The following is a 15,796-nucleotide window of genomic DNA, read 5'->3' as shown; positions in this document are numbered from 1 at the left end:
AAGTGGGAACATTATGCACCGCTTTACTTCTGTTTCCAGTAGTACCCATGCAGATATAGGATGAGCAATCATTCATAAATATGTGGATCATCTCTTTTGAATTTTATCTAAAGAAGAACACTATAATGAATTAATTATCATCCCCTTTCACAATAAACAACTGTAAATAAAGAATTTGCTTACAATGTGAGGAAATATGAATTTTTATGATCAATTGTGTCCCCTATCTTAGACCCCAACGGCTCCATGTACGTGCTACAAGTACATGTATGTTCCCTCCACTTCAAGCTATGAAGACGCAAATACAATTGTGTCCAACGTTAATATATCCTCTTTCAGATCTGCCATGAATGGGTCAGATATTCTGTTCCTAAGTATGCCTTGCCACCGTCTTTATATGGTATACTTTTCACGTTTTCCAGCTCTGGCAAGGTAGGCCCTGAATTCTGCCATCGAGCCTTTTCCTGCCTTCTGCCTCTGAATGCTCCAGCCTGGACCTGCATCTGTATCAATGACCTTTGTCTTACTTCCTGCGCGGCTAACGGTGCCTAGCCCGGCCTGTTGCCTGCCAAAACTGTATTCAGCCTTCAAGTTATCTGCTCCGCTCCTCGAGAAATGCATTCCTGTCTAGTAGCTTAGGTAAACATCCCTCCAGCTGCAGAGCAAAGGGCCCGGCCTTACTGTCTCTGTGCAAATAATTCATGACTTCTGTTGTCATGGTAGGCCCATGCCCCCTCGCATCTCATGTAGACACTTAGACGCTTGTACACGCACTAGCAGTCAGTTTAGAATAGGCCCTGTCCGAAAAGACCTTTCCTTCCAGATAATATAGTTCCTTAAACACAAGATATTAGATACGATTTGGGACTAGGTTGTCCTGACATCCCAGACTTCTGTCTCCTCATGTAGGGCTAAATGTCAAGTTCCCTTCACCCTCTAGTTACACGTCAATCACACGTCATGCGGCTGCGCGCGCATCTCTGCCATGTATTTCTGCTGACTTTGCAGGATTCTCTTATGGATCCACCCACTTGTGTCATCATCATAATGACGTTTCTAGTATACGCCTTTTTGCACGCCTATTATAACGCCTTTTTTCATTACGTATGTGTATTCTTATCTCTCTTCTCAACTGTAACGCCTTCTGCATATGTCTTTACTGTAATGCATTTTACTATAAATATGATAACCTGTCAATAATGTATTGCTGATCCCTTCCTGAACCTTCGTGGTGACGGAACTCGATTGCCTGGTTCGAACCATCATTCCTTTGTAAGGAATAAATTCCCTTTTATAACCTCAAATACCACGGATTCTGCCTCTTATTTTTACTGAGTTATTCTTATTGAATTTTACCGCATAAATTAAGTCTAGGTAATTTAAATTTACCACATAATTGGCGCCCGAATAGGGACACCTCTCACACCCCACGCGCCGGAGGTGCGTTGCAGACCCGGTCTCCTGCCACAGCCGGACGGACAATTACGCGTACCCGCAGGATTTCCTGTATCTCCCTCAGGCCAACGGGGGCGACTGAGGCTGCGATCAACACCCAGACGAGGCGGTGAGGAGTGCGGAGAATCCCGACCAGAGCCTAGCTGAGAGAGCAAGATCCGAGGTATACAGAGGCCATCCAGATTCCGAAGTTCCGAAGTATCTAAGTCACGAGTCGAGTCCAGTCCAGTTTGGTCTAGTCCAGTCCAGACTTCCGAGGCCTTCCGTTCCGTGCTTCCCGGTGAGTACCGTTGCTGGGGACGCATCTAGACGTGCACATTAGTTTGTGCCGGTCAGGACGGGTTTGGGTACACAGACCTGGTCTGCACTGTTTTAGCAGTGTATCTGTACTGTTTGGCAGTACATACAGTATATTTAGTATTATGCAGTTAACTAGTTTTATTCTAATTATTATTGTTCGTTTCTAAAAAGTTTTGTGATATGTTTTAAATGTCGTGGTATGAGTGATTGTACGATCTTCATTATTGTGGTTATTGTAATTATTGTGTTCAAGACCGAGATTAAGTAGCAAGGTTCAAGATGCCGTTATTTTCAAAATTAAGACAGATAAAAACTAGAAAAGGGATACTCGAGGAAGCTGTTCCCATTCCACCTAGGGACACTCCAGGGTACTTTATGTACCATAAACATGGCCTAGATGCCGTATTATATCTTGATCTATGGGTGGACTACACCAAGGATTTAGCAGAGAGTCAGAGATGGCCCGTTGCTGGGACATGGGATGCAGATTGCATCATGAGAGTAGAAGAAGTATTATGGAAAAAGAAAGCCAGACAGTCACAGAAAGATGCCATTGAACTATGGCGTAAAGAATCGCATAGGCGCACAGAGAAAGCGCTCAGAAAGGAAGAGAAAAGTAGGGAAGATTCAGAAAGAGCCCGAGAAAACGTATTAATTGACGAAGGTATCCGAGTAAAAACAGAACAAGTAGACAGACAACGAAACACTCTTATGAATGGTATGTATCCTCTTCTGGCCGAGGGCTTGCCTAAGGCCACCATGGAGGTACCAAAAGATCTGCCACCTCCATTACTCCCGATTAAAGTACATCCCAAGACCGCAAAGGACATTTTTCTTTCTTCCTATTTAGATGATGCAGCCCCCGAATATGCTAATGGTGCGCAGCAACGCACACCACCTGTTAACGACGCTCAACCCCAAGATCAGCTGCACCCACCTCCGCAGCAACAAACTCCTCTTCACGTTCTAAACATTCCATCTGCTTCTACAGTCCTTCCTGCATCCACACTCTCTACCCTACACCCAACAAATCCTTTTGGACTTGGCACCTCAGGAAGTGCGACAGGAGGTTTTTCCACGCCACCGCCAGCAACTAGATTGACTTATAGGGATTTAGCACACCAACGTACACCCCAAAGAGCTAATGACAATATATTAAATGAGCCTCTTACAGATTGTAGATATGATCCAGTGCCAGGTAAACACGACAGAATGTTGCTATCTTCAGTACGTTTACGACGAGTTGCAAACTATTTAATGACATTACCAGGAATGGTTGAACATCTAGACAAAATATATCGCTTTGTCCAAACAGGGCAAGGTCCTGAAAGTCTTGGCGAGGCCATGGAATACCAGAAAGTAGACATGCAAAAATTATTGTTACGCTTTTTCATAAACTGCTTGATCAGAAACAGAGATAGGCCTGAGGTAGATCCGGAGGAAATGCAAGTACTTACCAGATGGGGTCAGAATATAGCAGACGGAAAACATGATAAACAGAAGTATATAGAAGTCATGTGCCGAAAGATCTGAAAAGAAGTAGAACGAATACATGAAAGAAGATTAGAAGCAGATAAAACTGAATCAGAGGAAGAGGAGGAGGAACAGTCAGAAATGAACACAGGACAATTAGAATTACCAGCTAGACAAACGATAGCTTATGTAGGAAAAGGAAGATCTTTTAATAAAACAATACGTCCGATACGTCCAGAATGTAACAGAATTTTTCAAACAGCTATCTCAAATCCAAGGACCCCTGAACACTTATTCCAGGCTACTGATAAATTACTTCGAGAACGAAGGGGGTACCATGTGCTCGATTCTATGGATGAACAAGAATTAGCCAGGTCAGCAGTACAATGGGCTGACAGCTCTGAAAAATACAGTGATGATGCGCTAGCACACACGTTTCTGAATCTCGCCCCAGATGAGCAGCGTTTAGCTAGTATATACATGATACAACATCTCCTTATATTATATAAAGGCCAACACTCCGATCCTGGTCCCCTACCTGATATACTGATAGAACTACTCCTGAATAAATGGAGAGGTCTAGGTACCGATCTAATTAAAGTAATTCTATTATACCGACATAGATATAGTGCCTTTTTGTGTCCAGAACATGATCCAGCTCCTTCCATGGAAAGAAAAACGTATTACATAGACAGACAGAATCCCTTACGCGAAGTACACCCAGTTAGGAATGATGATAATACTTTTAGACGCGTGTTTGTGTACACGCCCATAACTAAAATAGAACTATTGGAAATGAAAAAATTAGTGCCCAGCCACGACAAAGATCCAGCAGGTTTTCACCGTGAACTAAAGGACATGTTACTCATGGGTGATTATACCTATCCTGACATTATGAAAATATTGAAAGTATTACTGCCTGCCGGTATTTATGAGAAACTCAAAGAAAAAGAATGGGAAGTGGGAGACCAAAAGATTGATTGGACCGTATTAGAAAACGAAGAAAATGCCCGAACTGCAGGCGTAGGGCTTGGGGACAAAACTAAAGCATTACCAGGATTATTAGTACAAGTATTGCCACGTTTATTAACTACGAAAAAGGAAGATTGGGGAGCAATCTCAGCTTGTAAACAGAAACCCGATGAAGACACTAGTGATTTTTATTCCCGATTTGAAAAATGTTTTGGTATAAATAGCGGCCTGAAAGCAAGTAGCGATTCATATCCACATCTTTTTGTAACAAAACTAGTCGAGAATTCCCTGCCGCAGGTTAAAAACAGAGTATTGAAAGTTGAGAGCACTTGGCAAGCTAACACTCCTTCACAGATGTTACAAATGTTACAGTATCACCAGAATAGAATTAGAGAAGAACAAGAACACGAACAAAGACGTATGAAAGACACGAAAATGAAAATGCTCGTCGCTCAGTCAGTTCCTTCTGACGGTCATAAAAAGGGTGCGACACAGTCCAGTAATTCAGCGGTTCCCGTTAAAGGGACATGCAACTATTGTAAACAGCCAGGTCATTATATAAACGACTGTGCAGTTCTGAAACATAATATCTCTACGGGTAAAACCAAGGAGAGACCACGTCCGCCTAGACAGGATCAGATCCAACAACAAGCACCTCAACATGTACAGCCTATGCCGGTTCCACAACAGACCGTAGTGGTACCACAGCCACAACCACAGCCACAACCACAGCCACAGCCTATTGCCGCAACACAAAACACGACACAACAGATGTACCAGTATGCACAAAATGACTATCCAGATTATCAGCGCTACACATGAAATAGCCTAGAGAGGGAAGTTGGCTTACCCCTTATTGAGGTTCCTGTAGATCAAGAGGGTCCTTATGTACAGAGTCAAGTATTAGGGAAAGACAGAAAGTTTCTACTTGATACAGGGGCAAGCAGAACAACTATAAGTCACGACAAAGTCCCAGGGGCACCCCTCTCAGGCTCACAAAATATTTCCCTTGGTTTCTCAGGAAAGCCTACTATTAACGAAGTATCGCAACCGCTTGCATTTACAGTTGGTCCATTGACACGGACTACAGATCTATTGCTTACAAAATCATGCCCAGAAAACTTGTTAGGTATAAAAACATTGAAAGCTCTAGGAGCTATAATATGTTGTTCTCCGGACGGAGTACGACTATTTTTACGTGACTTTAAAGGTCACTACGTGTCAAGAGACATGGATCACCGGTTACAGAATCTACGTGCACATTTATGGGCAAAAGGCCCCACTGATGTAGGTTGTATGCACATTACACCATATCGAGTCACACTCAAAGCAGGAGTGGTATTACCACGAATGCGACAATACAAGTTACCTCCAGATGCTGTAGTGGCTTTACTGCAAATCATTGACGAGCTCATTGCACAAGGAGTGGTTGTAGAAACCGACTCCAATGTATGTAATTCTCCGATCATTCCGATTCTTAAACGAACTGATACAAAAGCACTCCCAGTATATCGATTAGTTATTGATCTGCGCGAATTGAATAAATGCATTGTACCACAATATCCCGTGGTCCCAGATATCTCTTCATTACTGACAGCTATTGATTCAGAAGCAACGTTCTTTACTGTAATTGACCTCAAGAACGCCTTCTTTAGCGTCCCAATCGATCCGGAAAGCCAATATTTGTTCGGATTTAGTTTAAATGGACGAAGCTTTAAATTCGCACGCGCACCTCAAGGATTTACAGAAAGTCCTAGCATCTACAGCCAAGCACTGAAAAGACAACTTGACAGTATCCACATGCCAGTTAACACTGCACTGCTTCAGTATGTCGATGATCTGCTGATCACCGCCCGAAGCGAACCCGAATGTGAAAAAGCATCACTGACGGTTTTACATTTTCTGGCCGACAAGGGGCACAAGGTGTCCCCTTCGAAGCTGCAATTCTGTGCCCAGCAAGTTGTGTACCTTGGGCACTTGCTGTCCAAGGGGGGGAGACAGCTCACACCTGACCGCATCCAGTTAATTGTAAACATGCCACCACCCAAGACACAAAAGGAGGTACGGGCCTTCATAGGCCTCACTTCGTACTGTAGGCAGTGGATCCCCCAATATGCATTTCTAGCAAAACCACTCATTCAGTTGACAACCCAGGAGGCAGCGACATCGACTGTCCTCCCTTGGACTTCAGAACATACACAAGCTTTTGAAGACTTAAAGAAAGTTTTATGCCAAGCACCTGTTTTAGCGACACCATGTTACAGTAAGCCTTTTACACTCTTTGTTACAGAACGTGAAGGTACTGCCTTGTCAGTACTCACTCAGGAACAAGCAGGATCACACAAGCCATGTGCTTACTTTTCTAGCACATTAGATCCCGTAGCTCAAGCTCTTCCTGCGTGTCTGAAATCAGTTGCAGCGACAGCTCTAGCGATCAGACAAAGCGATTCCATAGTATTAGGACATCAATTGACAGTACAAGTACCACATGCAGTAGAGGTTCTCTTGAACCGGACACAAACACAACACTTGACTATAGCACGACTGACAGGTTACGAACTAACATTGTTTCAGCCACACATAGAAATCAGACGTTGTAGTACATTAAATCCTGCCACACTTTTGCCATTAAGTGGAACAGACCCACTGGCACATGATTGCATCGAAGTCATTACTATTACGACAAAACCCAGACAAGACTTGACAGACGTCCCATTACCAGACCCAGACCTGACATTTTATGTAGATGGTTCATGTATGAGAACAAGTACAGGAGAGTTAGTGGCCGCTTATGCAGTCACGACAGACACCGAAGTCATTGAAACAAATTGTATTGACACATTATCAGCTCAAGCAGCAGAGCTTATTGCTCTGACACAAGCCTGTATTCAAGCCAAGAATAGAAAAGTTAACATATACACAGATTCACGTTATGCTTTCGGAGTTGTACACGACTTCGGAGTCCTTTGGCGAGAGAGAGGTTATTTGACTTCTCACGGTGCCAACATTCAACACGGTCCCCTCATTCAAGCTCTGTTAGATGCAATACATCTGCCTACTTCAATATCTATCATGAAGTGCAAGGCCCATACAAAAGTCACCGATATTATTTCCCAGGGTAACGACCTAGCAGACCAAACAGCTAAGCAAACAGCACAGAATAGGACTCATGCAACTGACTTGACAAAGACAATAGTTCCGACGCCGACACACTGCATGACAGTTAGGGATCCCGCCCTTGATGTAATTGACATACAGACACATGCTACACCAGAGGAAATAAAGAAATGGACTGAATTAGGAGGGATCCAAACAGATCAGGGATGGATGACGAAGGGAAAATCTATATGGTTTCTCCCCGACTCCATGGTTCAAGTTATCATTAACACAATACATAGTCCAGCACATCTAGGAGAAAAAGCTATGTTAGACAGTATTCAACACATTTGGTTCAACAAACACTTACGAGCTGCAGCCAAACAGAAAGTCCGAACTTGTATGATTTGTTGTCAGTTCAACCCAGGTAAAGGCGTACCTGTAGAGCAGGGTGGATTTCAACCTCCCGATCACCCTTTTGAAGTCCTCCAGATGGATTATATCCAGATGGAACGATGTCGAGGATTCAAATATGTCCTCGTAGTTGTATGCGCTCTTTCCCGTTGGACAGAGGCATATCCCGTCTCAGATTACACTGCCCCGACTACTGCCAAGCAGTTAGTTCGTGAATTCTTCCCACGGTATGGTTTGCCCCGTATCGTGTACTCAGATAATGGCCAGCCGTTCTCATCCGAGCTAATGAAACACATTTCACTCTTGTTAGGCTATCAATGGAAATTTCACTGTGTCCGACATCCCGATGCAGCGGGTCTCGTGGAACGTCATAATCAGACCCTGAAAATACGACTTTCTAAAATCTGTAGAGAGAAAGGTGTCGACTGGATAGTAGCCTTACCAGTTGCACTCTTTTACATGAGAATGGTAGCACATTCTCGCACAGGGCTATCCCCGTACGAGGTGGTCTTCGGTAGGCCACCAAATATGTGGGGGACGCCTATACCTCGTAAAATCACTGATGTTGATTGTAATATGCTGACAGATTACCTTGCTTCCTTGATGTCTGCACTACAATCTTGCCGTTCACAGGTAGCTGCAGCCTTTCCCGACAACACCGAGGTGAAGCCCCATGAAGTGGTTCCTGGAGACTTGGTCTTCATAAAAAACTTCGACAGGAGGAGCCCGTTGGAGCCTCGCTGGCAAACGCCAAAACTGGTACTTCTAACCACGAGGACAGCAGTGAAGGTCGAGGGTCGCAAGGGTTGGTTACACTCGAGCCATATCAAGAAATTTCATGGACTACCATCTGATTTGAACTCTCAGCCCTGCCCCCTTCCAGAGACTGATTCGAAACTCCCCCTGGTTGAAAAGACCGAATCACAGGAATACAAACTGAAACTAAGGTCTAGCAAGTCAGACAATTCGATTGTTTAAGTCCTCTCCAAGGTGAATCGGTTGAATAAGTCTCTGACATGTATCCTCTAGACCGAATTAGAGAGAGAAATAGACAGAAACAGCTCGAGAAACATGCATATTGTAAATCACTTCATAGTCACTGTATAGTGACATTGTTGATTATGTTTTTTCTAAGTCTTTTTATTATTGCTGCAAGTATACTGTTGCACATGTACTATCCTATTTTCAAGCGTGCTCATTCTGCTTACAATGTTACTGCCGAACATTCTTTTAGTGAACTACCTCCACATGAGTTGTCCTATAGATTTGCGCTGCGCAACAACACATTCATTAGTATGTTACATCATTCCCATCAGACCAGCAATGCTACAAATTGTTGGATATGTGGCCGACTTCCTCCCTATCAGAAGTACAAAGGAGTTCTGCCTCTCTTTCTGTACCCGTTCACACACAATGGTTCCTGTGGAGCATGGTTTAGTTTGATTAACTCTTTAGATTCAAACACTGTAGTTTACCAGAGCAACTGGGTATGGGGAAACCTGAACTTAGTTTTGCTTAAAGCCTGTTACACTAACAAGGAGGGACTTCCCAAAAGAACAGGAACTGACCTAGAAAATGAAGTATATGGATTAGGTAATTTTACACTTAACCTCATGATTCTGAATGTTGAATCTGAAGCTGCACTAGTCTTGCCTGCTATGTCAGTATTATCAGTCAAAGGTGAATTATGTGTAAAAAAGAATGGTTCAGTACACCTGGATCATAGTAAATGTACTACTGTGATCGAATTCAATGATCAAGGCAAGTCTACATTTAGAGCTTCCCGTCATTCCTACTTCATATGTGGTCATACCGCATATATACGCTTACCTCTAGATTGGGATGGTACCTGTTACATTGCATTCCTTCTGCCACCTGTTTTCCTAGCCCCTCCTGATTATCATAGAAATACCAATCTAGTACACCATAGACCCCAGAGAGATATCCCGATTGTTGACTACACTGAAACAGCATGGGAACAATATACAGACTTCAATAAAGGCCTCTTTCCTTACATAGGTGTTGTCTCAAACAGTAAACTGATACGTAGATTAACCAGAACCCTTGAAGCAGTAGTGAATGAAACTACTTCTGCCCTAGGCAACTTAACAGAGGAGCAGTCTGCGATGCGGATTGTTGTTCTCCAAAATCGTCTTGTCCTTGACGTCATCCTAGCCGATAGGGGCGGAGCCTGTAGGGTCATCGGATCAAGTTGCTGTGTTTTCATTCCAGAAAACGCGCCATCCGTATATAAGGCCATAACTCGTCTTCACAAGATTGCAAACCAGATACATCAGAATCCAGGCACCTGGACATGGTCCGGTTGGTTCTGGAGCGTGTTGTCAGCCTGGGGATGGAAAGTCCTATCCTTCCTAGGTATTGGCCTTCTCATAGTATTCAGTTGTTGCCTGTGTCTACAATGTGGACCAGCGATTTGCGGCCTGTGTGCCACATCGTGTATTCCACATTCAAGTTTTCATTCAAAATCCCGGAAGAAGAACGAAGAGCAAATGATGTTACATGAACAGATTGATGGATTCCTGAAGATTGATATTTCATGAAGGGTCCGTAGGGGACAAGGAGGGAATGAGGAAATATGAATTTTTATGATCAATTGTGTCCCCTATCTTAGACCCCAACGGCTCCATGTACGTGCTACAAGTACATGTATGTTCCCTCCACTTCAAGCTATGAAGACGCAAATACAATTGTGTCCAACGTTAATATATCCTCTTTCAGATCTGCCATGAATGGGTCAGATATTCTGTTCCTAAGTATGCCTTGCCACCGTCTTTATATGGTATACTTTTCACGTTTTCCAGCTCTGGCAAGGTAGGCCCTGAATTCTGCCATCGAGCCTTTTCCTGCCTTCTGCCTCTGAATGCTCCAGCCTGGACCTGCATCTATATCAATGACCTTTGTCTTACTTCCTGCGCGGCTAACGGTGCCTAGCCCGGCCTGTTGCCTGCCAAAACTGTATTCAGCCTTCAAGTTATCTGCTCCGCTCCTCGAGAAATGCATTCCTGTCTAGTAGCTTAGGTAAACATCCCTCCAGCTGCAGAGCAAAGGGCCCGGCCTTACTGTCTCTGTGCAAATAATTCATGACTTCTGTTGTCATGGTAGGCCCATGCCCCCTCGCATCTCATGTAGACACTTAGACGCTTGTACATGCACTAGCAGTCAGTTTAGAATAGGCCCTGTCCGAAAAGACCTTTCCTTCCAGATAATATAGTTCCTTAAACACAAGATATTAGATACGATTTGGGACTAGGTTGTCCTGACATCCCAGACTTCTGTCTCCTCATGTAGGGCTAAATGTCAAGTTCCCTTTACCCTCTAGTTACACGTCAATCACACGTCATGCGGCTGCGCGCGCATCTCTGCCATGTATTTCTGCTGACTTTGCAGGATTCTCTTATGGATCCACCCACTTGTGTCATCATCATAATGACGTTTCTAGTATACGCCTTTTTGCACGCCTATTATAACGCCTTTTTTCATTACGTATGTGTATTCTTATCTCTCTTCTCAACTGTAACGCCTTCTGCATATGTCTTTACTGTAATGCATTTTACTATAAATATGATAACCTGTCAATAATGTATTGCTGATCCCTTCCTGAACCTTCGTGGTGACGGAACTCGATTGCCTGGTTCGAACCATCATTCCTTTGTAAGGAATAAATTCCCTTTTATAACCTCAAATACCACGGATTCTGCCTCTTATTTTTACTGAGTTATTCTTATTGAATTTTACCGCATAAATTAAGTCTAGGTAATTTAAATTTACCACAAATGTACCAATAACATAATGCTTCAAGTCCAAATAGAATCATACGGAGAAGTAACTTAAATGTAAACTACCACACTTTTCAAAAAGTAAAGGCGGGATCAGAAGGGAAATAGGTGGGTTGTAGGGGGAGTGACAAGGAAGTGGGAGAAAAGAGAAAATAAATATTGAGGGTATGTGGTTGAAATAGAGAAGAGGAAAGTGGGTTTAAGTTGGGTCTAAGAGGAATGTGAAGAACTAACATTGGGAGCTGATGGTGGAGAAAGTAAGAAGATGAGTAGAAAAAGGGTAAAGGCCTAAATTGCATCCTGGAAACATCACACATCTAGATATAGTTTGGAAACAAGAGTTTTTCTTTTTCGTTACATTGAAGACAATTTTTGGGCACCTCATATCTTTGAGAGAGGAGTTCTGTAAGTGGGGATGTTCATGAAAATGATTGTGTGGTCTCCACATGGGATTTTAACTTTCTAATTTGAAGTTTTAGCAGGTCTTTGGTTCTTAGATTAGAGCAAAAGGCTTTAAGACAAGTAGACAGATGTGATTTCATGATATAGGCTTCTATTTTCTTACAGAGTGTAGAGTGAATGTTACAGTTTTTCTGTATCAGCTATGTAGGAAAATGCCCCATTTTGTGGTTGCTCCCACATTTTACTAGATTTTACTCACCACACAGGGAAACTCCTATCCAGTACCGGGTGCATGTTTATTGACCCCTAAACCATGTAAGCAAGGGCTATACTTCTAATTAGCATACTAAACTTGCTTGAAAGTCTCTAGTATACAGTTCAAAGTGCACCCAGGGCATGTAAGTTAACCCGGTAACCGCGGCGTAAATTCCGCCGCAGTGTGGGTGATTTATTGCGGGGGCCGCATCGGCCAACGGACGTGCGCAGCACTACCGAGGTAGTGCTTGCGACGGCCATTGGCCGACGCGCGCACTCGAGGGGTTAAATGTTTATTGCGTCGTCACTACAGTGACAGTGCAAAACATTACTGCAGGTCTATTACTGTAACCTGTCTGTGTGGTTTTAAATCTGCAAATTCGACCAGTGAGAATAAAACCTTCTGACAGGCCTAAACCCTCCAAAATATTAATACGTCTCCCCATTGTAGGAATTAATGTCCAATAAGGCAGGGTGCAGGGTATTTAAAGGTACGGCATTTAAAAGTTTGATATAAAACATGTCCTTACAGTGACAGTCCCCCAAAAGCTATTGTCACTCTAGCAAGCTTAGCTGTTTCATCAGAAAACATTGGGATATTAAGTTACAATTAAATACTATCATCTCCACTTAGGAAACCTCTACAAAATGAATTCTTGGATTTTTAAAAATATATATTACAAACTCAATTCACTGATAAAGTTGGATTTGTAATAAATATTTTGCAAATGGTACTTTTGTCTGTCTCTTTCCTGTCACAGGACCTTTACGCGGGTCCATAAGCTCACAGTCGCACGCATTGTATATAGATATTATTGCTCAACCACAGCAGTAGACATTTTATACAAACTAGGTGTGCAGGAGGAAAACCCCATTTTACACACTTTTGAAAATATACCATGTATGTGCCTAAAGCCTCAAGAAGCCCATTTGCACAAGTTTCCAACTGTCACCAAGGTGCTAAATAGCTCTTTGATTAGGTGTAAATTTGCTCTCAGTGCGGAGACAAAGGCCTTGGCAGCTGCGGTCTGTACAGGTAAGAGTGGTGGCCTGCTGGTGGGGGGTGGGGATTTTGAGAGATGACCTCAAGGGAAAATTAAATAAATAATTAATTTTCTCTCGTGGTCGCCTCTCGAAATCCCCCCCAGCCTGCCCCACCACCCCACTGCTCTTACCTGCAGTGGCTGGGCCTTGTCTGTAGGAAGGTGTTCAGTCCATCTGACAGGATGACTATCTGGGCAGTGCCCAGGAACCTCATTAACTTTAAAGAGGCTTACCCTGTCACAGGCTAACACATGGGCCTGCCCTCTCATGTGTCCCCAAATCAGCCAGACTCCCGGCCCTGTGGAAGAATTCGCTTTGCATGACCATAGAGCAGGGATTGCTCATTCCCCTGGCAACACCTCTAGGGTGGGTACAACAGATTTGCACAGGAGAGAAAATGTTCGGTCATGTTGGACGTACATAGAGAGCATGACCGTAGGATTGTTCGCCATAGGGCACACAGGATCTGCTCCAAACGTGGGTAATGTTACTCCTAGGAACCTTTTCCCTATTGCTTGGGGATGGGTCAGAAGTCACAACACCCACAGGCTAGTGTCAGGCATAAATGTGGCACCCCTGGGCACCCTCTTCAAAACACCACTTTACCTGTGGGAGAGAGAACAAGGATTGCACCTTTTGTTGAGACCTGTGAGTAGAACTGATAGGCTGTACCTGCTCCACGTGTGCCCAAGACAAAGAAATGGACTTCAAGGGTTAGTTGTCCGACCTCCTGTTAAGCTACAAGGACACACAACTGCAAGAAGCCCACCTTCTTGAAGAGGCCAGCTCAACTAGACCTTCCCTGGTTCCTGTTGGTGGATTTTGCTGGCGTGAGTCCTGGCCCCCAAGTGCTGTTCCTAAAGTCCTGGATCTCTTGGCGGGTGTCAGAGTGTACTTCTCCTGCTTAACCCTAAAACTTGGGACTTAGAATCTTTTTACCAGCTTGTGCTTGGAGAACCATCAAGGAGCCAGTACCAGTCAGTCAGCTGATCCTCCAAGGGTGAATTGCTGCTGGGCTTGACTTTATGTAGCTTCCACTATGTTCTTCTCTTGACGTTGGAATCCATTATTGGCAGGCTCAACATTAATTGTGCCGTCATCAATGGAGACACGATCGAGGCCGGGGAGTTCCGGGGTGCAAAAAATTGAGCTACACTCAGTCGAAGTTTTTCCCGCCTAAACCAACAGTTGTGCCAAGTGATCATCTCAAAGCCAGAATCCATTGACATAGATCTCCTGCTTGCAACACCAGCCCAACAGCCTGTTTCACTTAAGGATGTCGATGCCAGGATATAACTTTTCTATTAGACAAACCTGGTACCCAACAGGTACTCTATTGCCGTCAGCCTAAACTTGCTCCTCAGTGCCAGTCTAGCATGACCAGTTGCATGCTGTTGGCACTTTGTGCTTTTTGGCACTATTTTTATTTAAAACTTAGAAAATTCATATCTCCAGTTACCCTAATTGGATGTTTATGATTTTGTTGTAATATTGTTCACTAAATTACTCTCAATGTTTTATAAATTGGAGTGGGATTTGTATTGTGTTGCGTTTTTCCTTATTAACTGTTTTGGTACTTCTAAATGCTTTGACACATTTTCTTAGGTTAAGCCTTTCTGAACTGTGCCATAGCTACCAGGGGTTGAGCTCAGATTTCCAATACCGAAACCTTTACTGCAACTAACAAGAAGATGAAACTCACAGCTAGGCTTGCCCCTCTTGGTCTCTCGACTCGGGATGGCACCAAACCCAGCGGGGTGAAGGAACTAATCAAAACTGGTTCAGGAGATGGACAAAGACTAGCCCTTCACCCACAAGCTGGCAGTGGGCATACAAATGGACCCCAAAGAACTCTCTTTGGAATATCCTGGGCCTGTAGAGTATCAGAGGGACAGCCCTGATGTTTGAAAAATTCAGGACCCAAGAAGTGACTACAGGGGCCAGTTTCTGACCTCCTGTTTGAGCTACAGGGGCACATCAAGCTTCCAGAGACCTTTCCTTGCAGCTTTCCAGTGTCAACTAAACCTGCCCTGGATCTTGCTGCTTATCTCCGTTGGAGGGATTCCTAACCCCCAAGAGGTGCCCGGCGCCCTCTGGTCCTAGACCCTCAGTTGATTTCAAATGTACTCCTCGTGTCCCCACACTGCAAGATCTAGGACTAAGATTCCTTTTGCCATGTTTCTGTCTAGGGAACCGCTGGAGACTAGTACCATCGCCAAAGCTGCAGCCACCTACGTCAAATCCCCTTTGAGCCTCAGCTTGCTGGTTTGGCCCGTTTCTAAGTCCAAACATGGAGGGCTTCACCGGGACCAACGCCAAGCAGCAAACTGTCAACGTTGAGGCCTCCTGGGTACAGACTTAGGATTCGCCCGCTCTGAGCTTTCTCGCCTTCCTTGATGACTACACTGGGACCCCACACATTTGCAATCCCCTGCTCATGTGCCCCACTTCTGATGCTGCTTGCAGCTTGCCCTGCAGACAACTCGTCAACAACCTCTTTTTCCCCATAAAAGTTTCTGAGTTAGAGAGTAAACTTCCAACCGGTATGACTTGCCCTCCATTGTGGCCCTCCATCCAGGTCAAAGTGT

The 15,796-nt window shown here is 44.0% G+C and overlaps 1 protein-coding gene across 1 annotated transcript in view; it reads right to left on the bottom strand.

Moving 5' to 3' along the window:
* Positions 1-15,796, bottom strand: part of GALNT17 (polypeptide N-acetylgalactosaminyltransferase 17) — a 1,717,045-nt gene that overhangs the window by 1,203,053 nt on the left and 498,196 nt on the right. The gene's annotated exons all lie outside the window — the stretch shown is intronic.

Source organism: Triturus cristatus, chromosome 3_2 (assembly GCF_964204655.1).
Source record: "Triturus cristatus chromosome 3_2, aTriCri1.1, whole genome shotgun sequence".
Taxonomy (NCBI): Eukaryota; Metazoa; Chordata; class Amphibia; order Caudata; family Salamandridae; genus Triturus; species Triturus cristatus.
Note: the sequence above shows the minus strand (reverse complement) of the source record. Positions and strands in the feature narration are given on the sequence as shown.